The sequence below is a fragment of the Panthera tigris genome, chromosome B1, assembly GCF_018350195.1.
Source record: "Panthera tigris isolate Pti1 chromosome B1, P.tigris_Pti1_mat1.1, whole genome shotgun sequence".
NCBI lineage: Eukaryota > Metazoa > Chordata > Mammalia > Carnivora > Felidae > Panthera > Panthera tigris.
Genome location: NC_056663.1, coordinates 134,884,948 through 134,900,021, shown reverse-complemented (window position 1 = coordinate 134,900,021; position 15,074 = coordinate 134,884,948). Strand labels below are relative to the sequence as shown.

General features: G+C 37.2%; 1 protein-coding gene across 6 annotated transcripts in view; it reads right to left on the bottom strand.

Annotated features, from left to right (window-relative positions):
• Positions 1–15,074, bottom strand: part of WDFY3 (WD repeat and FYVE domain containing 3) — a 274,952-nt gene that overhangs the window by 183,427 nt on the left and 76,451 nt on the right. Inside the window, exon 3 of one of the 6 annotated variants that reach the window (XM_042984249.1) lies at positions 1–203. The exons of the other annotated variants lie outside the window; for them this stretch is intronic. The gene's annotated coding sequence lies outside the window, so the exon portion shown is untranslated. The remainder of the gene's footprint in view (positions 204–15,074) is intronic. 6 annotated transcript variants of the gene reach the window in all.

Here is a 15,074-nt window from a genome sequence, read left to right as displayed (position 1 = left end):
CTGGTTATGCACTCTAGCCGACTGCAACAGGAGGCATGGGGTGACTCATATTAGGTGAGGAGTAGACAGACACTGCCTAGAGAGCTCTGCCGAGGGTTCATCTGTGTTGAGGGGCTGCTGTGCAGAGAGCACTCAGTATATTCTGAGGGGTCCAATCGTGGGGCAGGGTGCTAAGACACACAGGCAAACGGCCAAGAGAACCTCTAAACCACAAAATGAAAAACAAAAGGTAGTTTAGTTCAAAGCTGTTTAACATATTTCATTCTTGGAAAATACGTAAGTCCTCCAGTTATAAAGATTTCAACAAATATATTCAAATAGCCTATGTGGTATTTACAGTCCTGGAGAGTCCCAGAACAAAAATAAAATTTGAAGTAAATTATAAAACTTATGGTAATTAGCTAACATTTTAGATTATGCTTATCTCTGTTCTTTTTCCTTAGCCCATATCTAGAGTTCAATAATCTGGACAGTCCTGGCGAGGATTTAGGAGATTCACGTTCCCCTAACACTTCAAAAAGTTTCTTTAAGCAAAAGATCCCAGCTTTCCAAGGGATCCATGTCATTTTTTAAAAAGTCACATAGTACTCTAAATTAGAGCCTCCAAGCACTTTCAGACCTTCTCCTTTGCTCTTCATTCTAACTTAAGCAAGTGGATGGAAGAGAGGATTAACTCCACCTTTAAGCAAGGCCCTGAGACAAGAGCAACTTGCTCAAAATCTCACAGTAATAAGGAACTGGATGAGAATCCATGCCTCCCACCTCCCGTTCAAGTACCCTTCCGGCTTACTCATATTCACGTGCCTATTTTAAATTATTCAATTCTTGGAAACTGACACTCTAGGATGTTTGTTTATCACCAAGCAGCGGTTACAATGGGAAAGAAATCTTTGATTTTTCTTAAAAGTCTAAACTAACAAACTTTCATTAAAAAAAAAAAAAAACCCACACTATCACATAACGACCAACATTAACTAGATGCAATAATGCTATTGTACTGTCTCTATTTAAGATTTATCTGATACAAAAGGATATATATCAATCAGCAAAGTAGGTTTACTGGTATTTCTCACTGAGATAATTGCAGTAATGGAAAACATTCAGATTCCTCTTTTTTCTCCAAACTTACCAAGAAACACTTAAGCATATTAGATTGCTGGTTCATTGCTTTATTTCCACTCCAATATTCATATTTAAAGTAGCATTCAGACCAAGAACTATCATGTTTACAATACTCCTCAGCAGTGAAAGACTAAAAAGAATAAGCATTTTTCAGTCAAACCTGTACAAACATACCCGTATGAAATAGGTAACTTCAGGTGAACCCCCTTGAATCCTGGGTTTCTCTCATTTGTAAAATCTTTCCTCACAGCCTTTTGGTTATGCATACTAAAAGAACTTCATTTCTATTACGTCCCAAGCACATTAGTTACACTCAACAATTCTTTTTTCTTTCTTTATAGCTTAATCACGAAACATTTAATCCTTTTCATTTACATTTTTAGTTACTTCAGCAAGGAAGGAAAACAGTTTAAGCCTTTACAGTACTAGGTTTTAGAGATTTACACAATGATAAAACATTAACAAAATATTTATTCCTTTGTTAGATGCTCAATAAGAGGCTTATAAAGTAATATAGAAGAGATGCAAAATATAATAATAGTAATAATAATAATAATAATAATAATAATACACCACAGAATGATTATTCTGGAGGTAATGTTATTAGAGGTTTTCAAAATATTTATAAAGATTATTCTTTATAAGAACTGGTTTTCTAATACAAACCCTATTTTGTTTCACAAGGGAAAAGTGTTTGTACTGCCATCCTGCCAACAGGGGGTTATTTAAATAGCAATGAGATAATTACTGCAATGAGCCCAGACAGTATTTCTTATTCTAATCTCCCATGTTAATGCTTGAAAATCCCAGATACTTTAACTTTCTCCCCACCCCCCACCAAAAGTCTTTAAGAAGTCTGCCATTATTTAAATTATAGAAGGGTATAAAACAAAGAAATAGCCTACATTAAAAAAAATATATATTTGTTAAGTAACTAGCTGCCTCTGAGCAGCTCAGCTAAAAGCTTAAAATAGCTTTTCTAAATAGCCCCTTAATTCCACAAGAGAAAAAACAAATATCTCACATTGCTAAGAGAAATCAAAGAATTACTAACAATTTCTCAGCTTTTTATTTTGCTCTTAAACTTTCTGTGGGAAAAAAACCTATTTTTTTTTCTTCACTGTAAAGAGTACAAGCAAAACTTCTTACACTTTCGAAGAGTAAAGGACAAAACTTGGAGAGGTTCCCCATGAACTGGGTCTATAACCCAACAATCTAACATATATGTACACTGAAAAAGATCTATTAAAAAAAAAAAAAAAGAGAAAAAGACCTACAGATACAGTCCTAAATTAGAATTTAACTTTTCTGCCTGTTGGAGCATTTTTTTGCCTTACAAGGACACTTGTTATCAGATTATAGCCTCATCTGTAAGATATTATAAGGTCAGTGACCTCACTTATATGGCAAAATATAATTACTTAAGACCTATTCCCAATATCCCTTCATCCTTCCCAGCCCATCTGTATACTCATCATCCATACACATACTGGACAATTTCTCAAAGCATCTTTTTGCTGTGCTTAATTTTCTCTCTTCATAGGCAAAAGCATATTCCAAAGTCAAAAGCAACTCCCATCCATTTAAGAACATTTCACATATGATTTCCAACTACAAGCAGCCATTTTTGACATCTCCCTGACACCATTCTTGAACCCCTACTTCTCACAGGCTGCACTGCTGTTTTGAGAGCTCCAAAGGCAAATTTACTCTAATAGTTAAATGGCAGTTGGAGTATTTGATATGATGAATCCAGTGTAATTAAATTATATTATGGAATAAATAAATAAAATAAATTTTATAGGCTGACCTGAAATCCCCAGCACTCTCTGAAAGTGTATTTTCATGCAAATTGCATTCTGAATTTTGTAAAACACCCACAAAAGTATATAGCACGATGCTTCTGTAGTTGAAGGTTGCCTAATACCAACACATTTTTGCATTCTACATACCTCCACTTAATTCTAGTACAAGCCAACAGCTCTGTCATCATTTACCAATATCCTCAGTGGATGGCACAGTGCACTGACCTCAGCAGCGAGATGCGTATTAGCAGGTCCCAAACCTTCAGGGCCATAACCCTAAACCTACCACCACTAGGAATTTCTCTACTTCTCAAATTTCAAATTGTGAAATCTCACTCTAAGATCCTAATTTTCAAAACCTCTGCCTTTCTCACCCCCTAAACCTGTGGTCTCTGCTGAAAATGATACACGTCAGAAAGTCATTTACATAACAAAAGGAAGAGGAATGTCTGAGAAGGAATAAATAAAGGTAAAATAAAATTTTATTATTCTTTTTCTTAATTCAAGTATAATTAATATACAGTGTTACATTGGTTTCAAGTATACAATATAGTGATTCAACAATTCCATACATTGCTCACCAAGATTAGTGTACTGTTGGGGTACCTACATGGCTCAGTCAGTTAAGCATCCAACTCTTGATTTTGGCTCAGATCATGATCTCATGGTTCGTGAGCTTGAGCCCCATATTGGGCTCTGCATTGACAGTGTGGAGCCTGCTGAGGATTCTCTCTCCCCGCCCCTCCCCTGCTTGTTCGCACATGTACTCTCTCTTTCTCACAAAATGAATAAACTTAAAACACACATTTAAAAAAAAAAGATTAGTTGTACTCTTGATCCCCATCACCTATTTAAAGTCTTTTTTAATGTTTATTTTTTGTGAGGGAGAGAGAGACAGACAGCAAACGGGGGAGGGGCAGAGAGAGGGTAACAATCCGAAGCAGGCTCAAGGCTCTAAGCTGTCAGCACAGACCCCAATGTAGGGCTGGAACTCACGAACCGTGAGATCACTACCTGAGCCAAAGTCAGATGCTCAACCAACTGAGCCACCCAGGAACCCCAATCCCCCTCACTTATTTAACCCATCACCCCTACCTCACCTCCAGTAACCATCAGTTTGTTCTCTATAGTTATCAGTTGGGTTTTTTTTTTCCTTTTTTCTTTGTTTTGCTTCTTAAATTCCACATTATGAGTGAAATCATATGGTATTTATCTTTCTCTGACTTATTTCATTTAGCATTATATCCTCTAGCTTCAACCATGTTGTTGCAAATGGCAACATTTCACTCTTTTTTAATGGTGGAGTAATATTCCATTGTATATATACACCACACCTCCTTTATCCATTCACTTATGGACAGACACCTGGGTTGCTTCCATATCCTGGCCATTGTAAATAATGCTGCAATAAACAAAGGGGTGCATATATCTTTTCAAATTAGTGTTTTCATTTTCTTTGGGTAAATACCTACTAGTGAAATTACTGGATCATATGGCATTTCCAGTTTTAAGTTGTTTGAGGACCCTTCATACTGTTTTCCCTAGGGGCTGCACCAGCTTGCATACAGTGTGCAGGGATTCCCTTTTCTCCACATCCTTGCCAGCACTTGTTATTTCTTGTGTTTTTGATTTTAGCCATTCTGACAGGTATGAGGTGATATCTCATTGTGGTTTTGATTGCATTTCTCTGATGATTAGTGATGTTGAGCATCTTTTCATTTGTCTGCTGGCCATACGTATGTCTTTGTGCAAACATGTCTACTCATGTGTCCTGACCATTTTTAATTGTATTATTTGTTTTTTTGGTGTTGAGTTGTGTTAGTTATTATGTTTTGGGTTTGTTTGTTTTTTTAAGCTTATTTATTTTGACAGAGAGTGCAAGTGGGGGAGGGACAGAGAGAGGTAGGGAGAGAGAGTCCCACACAGGCTCCATACTGTCAGTGCGGTGTCTGCTGTGGGGCTCAAACTCACGAAGCATGACATCATGACCTGAGTGGAAACCAAGAGTTGGACGCTTAACTGACTGAGCCACCCAGGCGCCCCTATATATTTTGTATATTATTAACCCCTTACCAGATACAGAATTTGCAAATATCTTCTCCCATTCAGTTGGTTGTCTTTTTATTAAGTTGATTGTTTCTTTTGCTGTACAAAAACTTTTAATTTTGGTGTAATCTTTGATTATTCTTAATTGATCTAAGAATTGTTTTTAAAATAATAATAGTAATACTGTATTGTGAATTAATGAGATGAATGACAGCAATCTCATAAAGGGACAGGAGGGAGGAATTAGGAATAATGTAGTAAGATACCTGTATTATACCTTAATAATAGTGTTACTTGTAGGCAGATAAAGATTAGTAAAAAATTCATACTCTAAGGCAACCACTAACTTTTTTAAAAATAAAAGTAATTGATATGCTGAGAGAAGATAAAAGGAAATTATGTTAAAACCAGTTAAAACTAGAAAAGGCAGAAAAGAATGGGGGAAACAAAGAACAAATGCAACAAAGAGGAAAATTAAAAATATGACAGATATTAATCCAACTAGATCAATAATCACTTTAGATCTGAATAGTCTAAATGCACCAATTAAAAGATACAAGGCTATCACAGGGGATTAAAAAATACATCCCAACTACATGGTGTCTACAAGAAAGTCACTTTTTTGAAAAAAATTTTTTTAACGTTTATTTATTTTTGAGACAGAGAGAGACAGAGCATGAACGGGGGAGGGTCAGAGAGAGAGAGGGAGAAACAGAATCTGAAACAGGCTCCAGGCTCTGAGCAGTCAGCACAGACCCCGACGCGGGGCTCGAACTCACGGACCGCGAGATCGTGACCTGAGCCGAAGTTGGACGCCTAACCGACCGAGCCACCCAGGCGCCCCAAGAAAGTCACTTTAAATGTAAATAACAGTAAAGCCTTCGATTGCAAGTAAGTTGTTCTGTGAGCATCCCACAAGATGAGCCAACATTTCTAATAAATTTTAACTTGACAAATGAGCGATGTCTTGCAATACAAGTAGTACAAGATGCCAAATGTCACATGATCACAACTGAGCCAATGGTTCTTCTCTCTTTCACTGTGGGATTGTGGGTGATATTCTCCCATGCTCAGATGCTTGGTTATCAGGCCATGGTGTCTGGCAGAAATCAGTGATTTTTCAGAACACTGGAAGGTGCCCACAACTGACACTGGTGTATTTTTTGTCACTTCAAAGCACCTATGGACACTCTTTTGCTTTTCCATACAAGAATAAGCTTAGGAATGCTTTGCTTCATTCTAGGTCAGGCTACCTGCAGGACACAGACCCTTTCCTCTGCTGCCTTATTGCCAGTTACACTAAATACAATATATGACAAGAGTTTAATACTGTACTGTAGTCAACATCTGCTAGTGATAGTGAAAGTCATCTTACACAATAACCCTCCTTTCTGTTGTCTCCCTCACACCAGCCAGAAAGATTTTTCAAAGGTAAGTGTGGGTTGATTTGTTTATTTTTCCTTATATTTTGTATTATATTACAGTATTGTAATCATTTTTATATGAATATTACAGGGTTGTGGAATGAATCATCTGAGTCTCCATTATTTTGTAAGGGGAAATTCACTTTGATATACAAGTGCTTTGGATTACAAGCATATTTCTGGAATGAATTGTACTCGCAAACCAAGGTTTTACTGTAATCAGACAAGTTAAAAGTAAAGAGATGGAGAAAGATACACAATGCTAACTTCAGAAGAAAGCTGAAGTAGCTATATTAATTTTAGACAACAGTCTTTAGAACAAGGAAAAATATCAGAGATAAAGAGGGTCATGACAATACTGACAAAAGGGTCAATTCTCCAAGAAGGTAACAATCCTTAACATGTATGAGCCTAACCAAGAGTATCAACCAACGTAAGGCAAAAAACTGATAGAATCAGGGGTGCCTGGGTGGCTCAGTCGGTTGAGTGTCCGACTCTTGGTTTCAGCTCAGGTCATGATCTCATGGTTCGTGGGTTTGAGCCCTACATTGGGCTCTGCACTGACAGCATGGAGCCTGCTTTGAATTCTCTGTCTCCCTCTCTCTCTGCCCCTCCCCTGCTCATGCACTCTGGCTCTCTATCTCAAAAATAAATAAGCAAACATTTAAAACTGATAGAATCAAAGGGAGAAAGAGTCTTCAACAGCTCTCCTACAATAATTGACAGATCAGGGATCAGGTGTGCAGGAAATCAATAGAGACAGTTTACTGAACAGTACTATCAATCAATTGGATCCACAGTTGATATTTATAGAACACTCTATCCAACAAGAGAATACACATTCTTCTCAAACTCACATGGGACATACTTCAAGATAAATCACACATTGTGCCATAAATACACTTTAAAAATTTTAGAACAAAGTATGTTCTAAAATTACAATGGAATTAAACAGAAAATCAGTAACATAAGACAGCTAGAAAGGCCAAATATTTAAAATTAAATAATACCCCCTTATTTTATTTTAGAGAGAGAGAGAGCAAATGCAAGGTGGTGAGAGCAAAGGAAGAAAGAGAATCTCAAGCAGGCTTGAAGCTCGGCACGGAGCCAAACACAGGGCTTGATCCTAGGACACTGGGATCATGACCTGAGCTGAAATCAAGAGTTGGACGCTCAGCCAACTGAGCCACCCAGGCGCCCCAAATAACACACCTTTAAATAACACATGGAAGAAGTATCAAGAAAAATTTACAAACATTTTGAACAAAATGAAAATACAACTTGTCAAAATGTATAAAATACGGTGAAAGATGTTTTTCGAGGGACATTTGTAGCACTCAATACATAGATTACAAAAGAAAAAAGAGCTAAAATTCTACCTTAGGAAAGGAGAAAAAGAAGAACAACTTAAACTTCAAGAAATGGAAGGAAATAACAAATTAGGGCAAAAATCAATGAAACTAAAAACAGAAAAACAATATAAGGATAAAAAAGCTGTTTCTTTGAAATAATCTATAAAATTAGTCTAAATCTCATTAACATGTGACTGGTATTCTTGCCTAGAGCATACCTTCCTAAAGCTCCTAAATTATCTCCTGAAAAACAAAGGAGATATCACATCAATTCTGATTTAAAACCTCTGTTGATTTCCTTATTGCCTAAGAATAAATTGAAATACCTTAATCTAAGTCCTTAGACACTCTGGTCTCATGAATACTTCCAGCCTCCTCTCTTACTAAGCTAATTCTCTTGCTGTTAATTCTGCCACACTGAAAGTATCTCCCAGCCTGGTCGGGTTTTTAGTCCTCCGGGTGTTTGTGTGTTACCTGCCAAGGATGTCCCTCCTCCACTTTTCCTAGCAGGCTTAAAACAGCTCTGAGGTCACTTTTCAGAGAAGTTCTTTCTCAAATCTCTAGCCAGAGTGTGTTATGCTACATTTTATCCTACCATGGTACTTTAATGATAGTCTATTGTAGAATATTCATCATTAAAAAGTATAGCATAGTGGTTACACAAATTTTGCAGTTAATTGCCTGGGTTCAAATCCTAGCTGCAGGAGCTGTGTAACTTGACTAGGTTGGTTGCTATCTTTGTGCATCAGATTCCTCACGTGTAAAAAGACAGTAACTATCAGAACCCACCTCGCAGTGTTTTTGTAATGTACTTTACCAAATGAGTTACCACAAGAAAAGCACTAAAATTAATACCTAGCGCAAGAGCTCAGTGACAGCCATCAAGACTCATTCTACTGCAATATACATATACCAATATTACTAGTTACTCCCATTAGTCTGTAATTTCCTCATGGTGGGAACCAAATTTCAGTTAACTTTGTATTGAGTTCACAGTAGATAATGGGCGATTGAATATTAAGATTAACTTACATATGGTCATACACCTGGTATGTGAGAATATCAGATTTTATGTCCAGATATTCTGAATGTGCTAGTTTTACTATTCCTCACACAGACGAAAACATATTACACATAAAATTCTTAAGAACTTATAGTGTATGTATCCTAGTTCTCTTCCTATAGAAAATCTTCACCGTTCTTAAACATCTCCGGGGAGGGGGGAGGGGGGGGATCACATCAACAACCACTTACCTTTCAAGTTACCAACTTCCTCAAAGATCATTTCTCCTTACTTATCAATTTCTTTCACTAACCTACAAATTCCCTCAAAGCCATCTGCGCTTCTCAAATCCTTAACACCTAGCCAAGGATTTAATACACAGTAGAAATGAATCAATGAACAAACGATTCCCACAGCTTTTAGGAAAGTATGAATTTCAAGGCTTTTCATTATGTTTTCATTATGTGGCCCCCGCCTAGATCTAATAACACTATTCACCTCCTACCCTTCCACTTTACTGCTCCTATACCTTACCTTAAGCAGGTCTCCCTGCTATGCCTTCACACTTCTATGCCTGCCCACACTCTGAACCGTGGGGGGGGAGGGGGGGCGCACTCCAGGACTCTAATTTACCTATTAATCACACTTTAGATCCCAGTTCAACTGTCCCTCTTCTAGAAAGCATTACCCAATCTCCCAATTTGATAGAGATGCTCTCTTCTTTGTCACCATACAATCCTGTGTATATCTTCATCACAGCATTTTTCACACTGTTACGTAACTGTTAATTTGGTTTTTTTCCAACACTGGACAAATACAAGATTATGGAAGGCAAAGACCATGTCCTATTCAACTTTCTCCCACACGGGCGCTTGGTGGCTCAGTCAGTTAAGTGTCTGACTCTTGATTTCGGCCCAGGTCATGATCTCATGTTTCATGAGATCGAGCCCTGTGTTTGACTGTGCAATTAACAGTATGGAACCTGCTTGAGATTCTCTCTCTCTCTCTCTCTCTCTCTCTCTCTCTCTCCCTCCCTCCCTCCCTCCCCTCCTCCCCACATGCCTGTGTTCTCTCTCTCAAAATAAATAAATAACCATTAAAAAAAAAAAAAGAAACTTTCTTCCCCCAACATTTAACCCTTGGCAAATAAGAGACAGGTAACAAATGATTGATAACTAGTAAAACTTTCTCCCCCAACATTTAACACCTGGCAAATAAGAGACAGGCGACAAATGACTGATAACTAGTAAAAAGTGATCAATGAAAGTTTACAAGTTGAATGAACTGGAGGCAGCTCAAGCCAAAGGTAAGTTAAAGTGATTTAAAATAGGCCACAGAGGGAGAAAATTTTCTCTAAATTCCTTATCTGTTTATTTTAAAACAAGAAGGTTTATTAGAAGACAACTTCGTTCTTTATGGTTTGTTTAAATTCAATTTTATTACTTAAAAAAGTAAACCATTACCATATGACCATTTTTGCTCAGAGGTGTTGGGTACCCAAAGTGTATTTTTTTAAGTAGTTAGGGGAATCTGATACAAATTCAGAAGGTAAGAACTGAATGGGAAGGTAGGGGCAGAAGGGACCAAAATCAGCACTAATAGAGTTGGTTGGTAAGCAGATGATGACAGAATGCAAGGCAGGAAGCCAGAATCCTCCACAGGGAATAGACACATCAACAACAATCCTGAGGATGAGAAACATGCAGGAGAGGAAGTCAGCTTACCACTATCAACAACAAGTCATTCCTGCGTGAGCGGGAGTAGACGCTGTGACCTGAAAGCAGGGAAAAGGAAAGGACAAACACAAAAGATGGTGCAGAATTGTATTACTAAAATCGTACAAATGAAATAATAATGATATCGATGAAAATAAGAATGGGAAAGTAAGTGTTGACTTCTTTGCAGACTGATTATACAATGATGAAGGCTTTAATTGTGAATTATACTTTGATTTCTCTCAAAGTATCAGAGTTCATACATTCAGGTAAATTTTGCTCTATCCCTCAGTTATCTTTGAAGGCTATGTACACATAATGCAGCTGACATGGTTCAAAACAGTTTTTAAAATCCCTCTTGAAAGTTGCTTCCAGAACATTCTATAAGCCAAATCTAAAAATCCATGTCATCATGTGTCACCAGAAATGGAATTACCCAGCTTGCTCATTTGCCTTAGTTTCTAAACTTCCTCCAAATAACTTTTGCCTATTACTAAATATCAAATTCTTCCCAAAGACTGAAAATGCACCACTAATAATCAAAAGAATGCACTGCAGACTCTGCAGCTGATTATAGGGAAAATATTCTAAATAGATTCTGAGCAATTGCAAGTGTCTGTCCACGACATGCAAAGCCCTGTGAGAGTACCAATCCTCCATGGTGGGGCTCTATTTATTTTTCTAAAATTCCTAACAGATCAGTACAACTTCCCTGAAAAGTGACATGACTGCTTGCAGTGGAATACAGTCAAAACCCTTTGCAAGGCAAAAAATGTTTCTCAAATTCTGCTGTATATCTAATTTTGCAGCTTTGTCTTCTGCAATATCCCTCTCCTCATTTTATGCTCATTGAATGTCACCTACCCGCTATTCCTGGAACATTAGAATTTCAAACCCTTCATGCTTTCCCCTACCTGGTCTTTCCTCTGCCTGAAATGGCCTCCTCAGGCATTTCTGCCCAGGAACCTCTGATGGATAGTTCATGATCTTACTTATTGTAGTAACGTGATCACGGATTCAAATAAATATTCATCATGGCATTCCCTATCTCACCCAGGTCTCTTTCTGTTCCAGCTACCTAGCTCTGCTTTCAACAGCTTATATTCACCATGTCCTTGCCACTAAAGCTATTAAGAAAGTAATCTGAAAAACAAAACTTTTAAAACATTTGTAAGAAAATGTTAGAAAATATCTTTATAACCTCAGGGTAAAGAAGAATGTCTTAAAAATAAAAAACTACACACAAAATTAATCTTATCAAATTAAAACAATAACTTCTGTATATGAAAAAATCAACAGAAAGAAAGTAAACACTAGCCACAAATTAGGAATGAAATATCTGTAATACCAAAATGAACAAAAAAGCAGGTGAACTAAAATACATACAGGCTACAAATCACTGAGAAAAGCAAACCATGCAATAAAAAAATAAATGGAGAAAAGACAAATTCATCCAAGAAAATGAATGGCCACAAATCTAAGAAAGGCTGCACAACCTCATTGGTAATAAAGGAAATGAAAATTTATAATTTTCTGATGGATTCTTGAGTTCTGGTAAGAATGTTTGTTCATTTACCCTATGTGTAGGTCTATGGCACTATCATCCACCCATCCCAAATCCACAATATTCATTCTTAACACCTAGAAAAACACGCACTGGTGGATCCACATGAAGCTTCTCCACCAGGGTTGAGCCTGCAGCCAACAGCCAACAACACAATGTGATCCCACCTGGGGCTATTTGTCAACCTACCACAGGTAGAGTAAAAACATATTAGGATTCATGGAGGGTATTTCCCGGGGAACAGGCAGCTCCACTACCATTTTTATAAATTGAATCTGGTTTGAGATCAGTGACCTACATATTTTTAAAAAAAATAAAACTTAGGAATTTTTAAAAATAGATACATTTTTCTGCTCCATTTTTTAGTGTTCACTACATACTTGACATACTGAAGATGAATTAATAAATGTATTATGGATGGCTGCACGGATAGTTACGTGGGTAGAGTGAGGCAGGAAATCTTCCTGCTGACACTTTCCTTATTAACTTTTCCATACATTCCTCGATCCAAATTATTTTAAATATTCTTTATTCATTTAATAGACATATATGAATGAAACACTTATAAAATTTATAAAATCCTTAAAGAAACCTACTGTATAAAAGGCGGGTCCTGATATGAAATCTTACAAACAAAAAAATTACTTGTTACTGGATATAAGCTTTTGCTAATCAGGGTATTATTGTTTCCTTTCTAATTTTTTGCATTAGATATTCTTCTACAAATGAAATATAAAAACGTATTGACATTCTCCTGAGTGGTACATTCTCACTAACGGGGTTAAGGGAAGGGAATTAAGGAGTGAAGGGTGGAAGGAGAAAAGAAAAGAATAAGAAAACTGTTAGGATGTCCTTGGAACCACAGTAGAGGGGATGGCCACCTTGCCAGCGCAACACAACGAAAAGCCCCTAGTAGCTGCCAGAAGAATTGGAGGTCAACCAATCACCGAGTGACAGCACGACCTGCCGCGGAAAAAGGCCCACCGGGACCCGGAACCGGAACCGCTGCAGCTTAAAAACCCCACCCCACCACACCTGGGTGCGACTTCCCTGACTCTTCTCTCTCTCTTTCCCTGAGTCAGGGAACCTCGCCGGAGACCTTAGTTCCCAAATAAAGCCTTTGACTGCTAAAATTTTTTAGCTTCTGACTCCTATCTTTACCCTGCCTTACGCCCGACCCTAACAAAAACTATATTTCTCTATTCTTCCAATACCAACCAACACACAAGAATGATTGCCACAAATAGCCATGTCCTAATTACATCATTTCACTGTTGATCACATGTAGCCTATTTTAAAAAATACCTTTGGGGAAGAGTAAGAGAAGAAATGCTATTCTTAACAGTTAGTTATCTAATACATTTTATAAATCCATCCAAAATATTGACAATATTTTGAATATACTGCCCTTTATTCTGGGGAAATAAGTTAGTAAAGTGAATAATTTTGCACAGTACAACTCAGTTTACCATATTTTTCCTATATTAGTTTCATCCTCCTCTTAGAGGGAATGCCATCTAATGATATATATAAAACTATATAAAATACTACTTTAAACAAATTGGCCCTGACCCCCTGATGATGTACAGATGACTGCTCCCTAGGTCTGTTGATTTTTTTCAAACATGCTATAATAAAGCCTAACTCTGTTTTGGGGAAACAAATCTAAAAAAAGCACTGACTTTTCTTTCAGACCAGAGGATCAAGCATACCCAGCTGTTATTCTCATTCTGCTCATCTCTTTACATGTTTTGCAGTTAACATCTCAACTAGAGCTGGGGAACAAAAGTATAAGCTATACAACTGAAATCTCCCAGTTCAGATATTTAAATAGCAGGCTTAGAGCATTTGGAGATGAACATTAAATATAAAAACTATTTTACTTCAAATGTCTAGGCTTTTGAATTTAACTGCTTAAACAGAAAATACAATCTTATAAGAAAAAGAATTTTCTATAAATGAAGGGTATAAAGTTTCATTTTGTTACTTAACTTCCTCCTACGAAGTATAGGAAACATTCTAAAAATCACAATTTGGATTGGGCAAGATGTTCTAGGCAGGGAAGTGCAGCACCCAGACTTAGGATTCAAGAAAATACAGATTACTTTGCAGCTTTATTTTTTTTCTGAAATTATATAAAAGAAAGTTATTCTACAGTCATCCCAAGACACTTTTGTTGACTTTGCTAAAAAACCAAAATTTAGGACTTCAAAAAAATGGGGGAGAAAAGAGACCCATTAAGTAATTACACTTAATTATATTTAAAGAAATGGATTTGGAATTGCTTTTTTTTTTTTTAAGTTTATTTATTTTTGAGAGAGAGAGGAGAGAGAGGAGAGAGAGAAGGGCAGGCAGAGAAAAAGGAGAGAGAATCCCAAGCAGGTTCTGCACTGGCAGCGCAGAGCCCCACACAAGGTTCGAATCCACGAACTGAGAGATCATGACCAGAGCTGAAATCAAGAGTCAGACACTTAACCGACTGAGCCACCCAGGCACTCCTGGATTTGGAATTCTAATATAATTACATTTAAAGAAACTGATCAAGAATTTCCAATACAAATGTTTCATGGATCATGTTTCTACTTAACGTGTTAAACATAATATAAATGTCATTAAGAGGTAACAACGAAACTTGTCAAAACTTAATGAAACTTGGGTATTATTTTATATTTATTTTCTATTTTTAAAAAGTTATTTTTAATTTTTTTTAATGTGTATTTATTTTTGAAGGAGAGAGAGACAGAACATGCAGGGGAGGGATAGAGAGAGGGGGACACAGGATCCAAAGTGTGCTACAGGGTCTGCGCTGTCAGCACAGAGCCCGATGTGGGGTTCAAACCCACAAACCGTGAGATCATGAACTGAGCTGAAGCCGGACGCTTAACTGACTAAGCCACCAAGGCGCCCCTATTTTTTTTTTTTTTTTTTTTTTACTTTACTTATTTTGAGAGAGATAGAGACAGCACGAGTAGGGGAGGAAAGAGAGAATCCCAAGTAGGATCCACACGGCCAGTGCAGAGACCAGTGTGGGGCTTGAACTTAC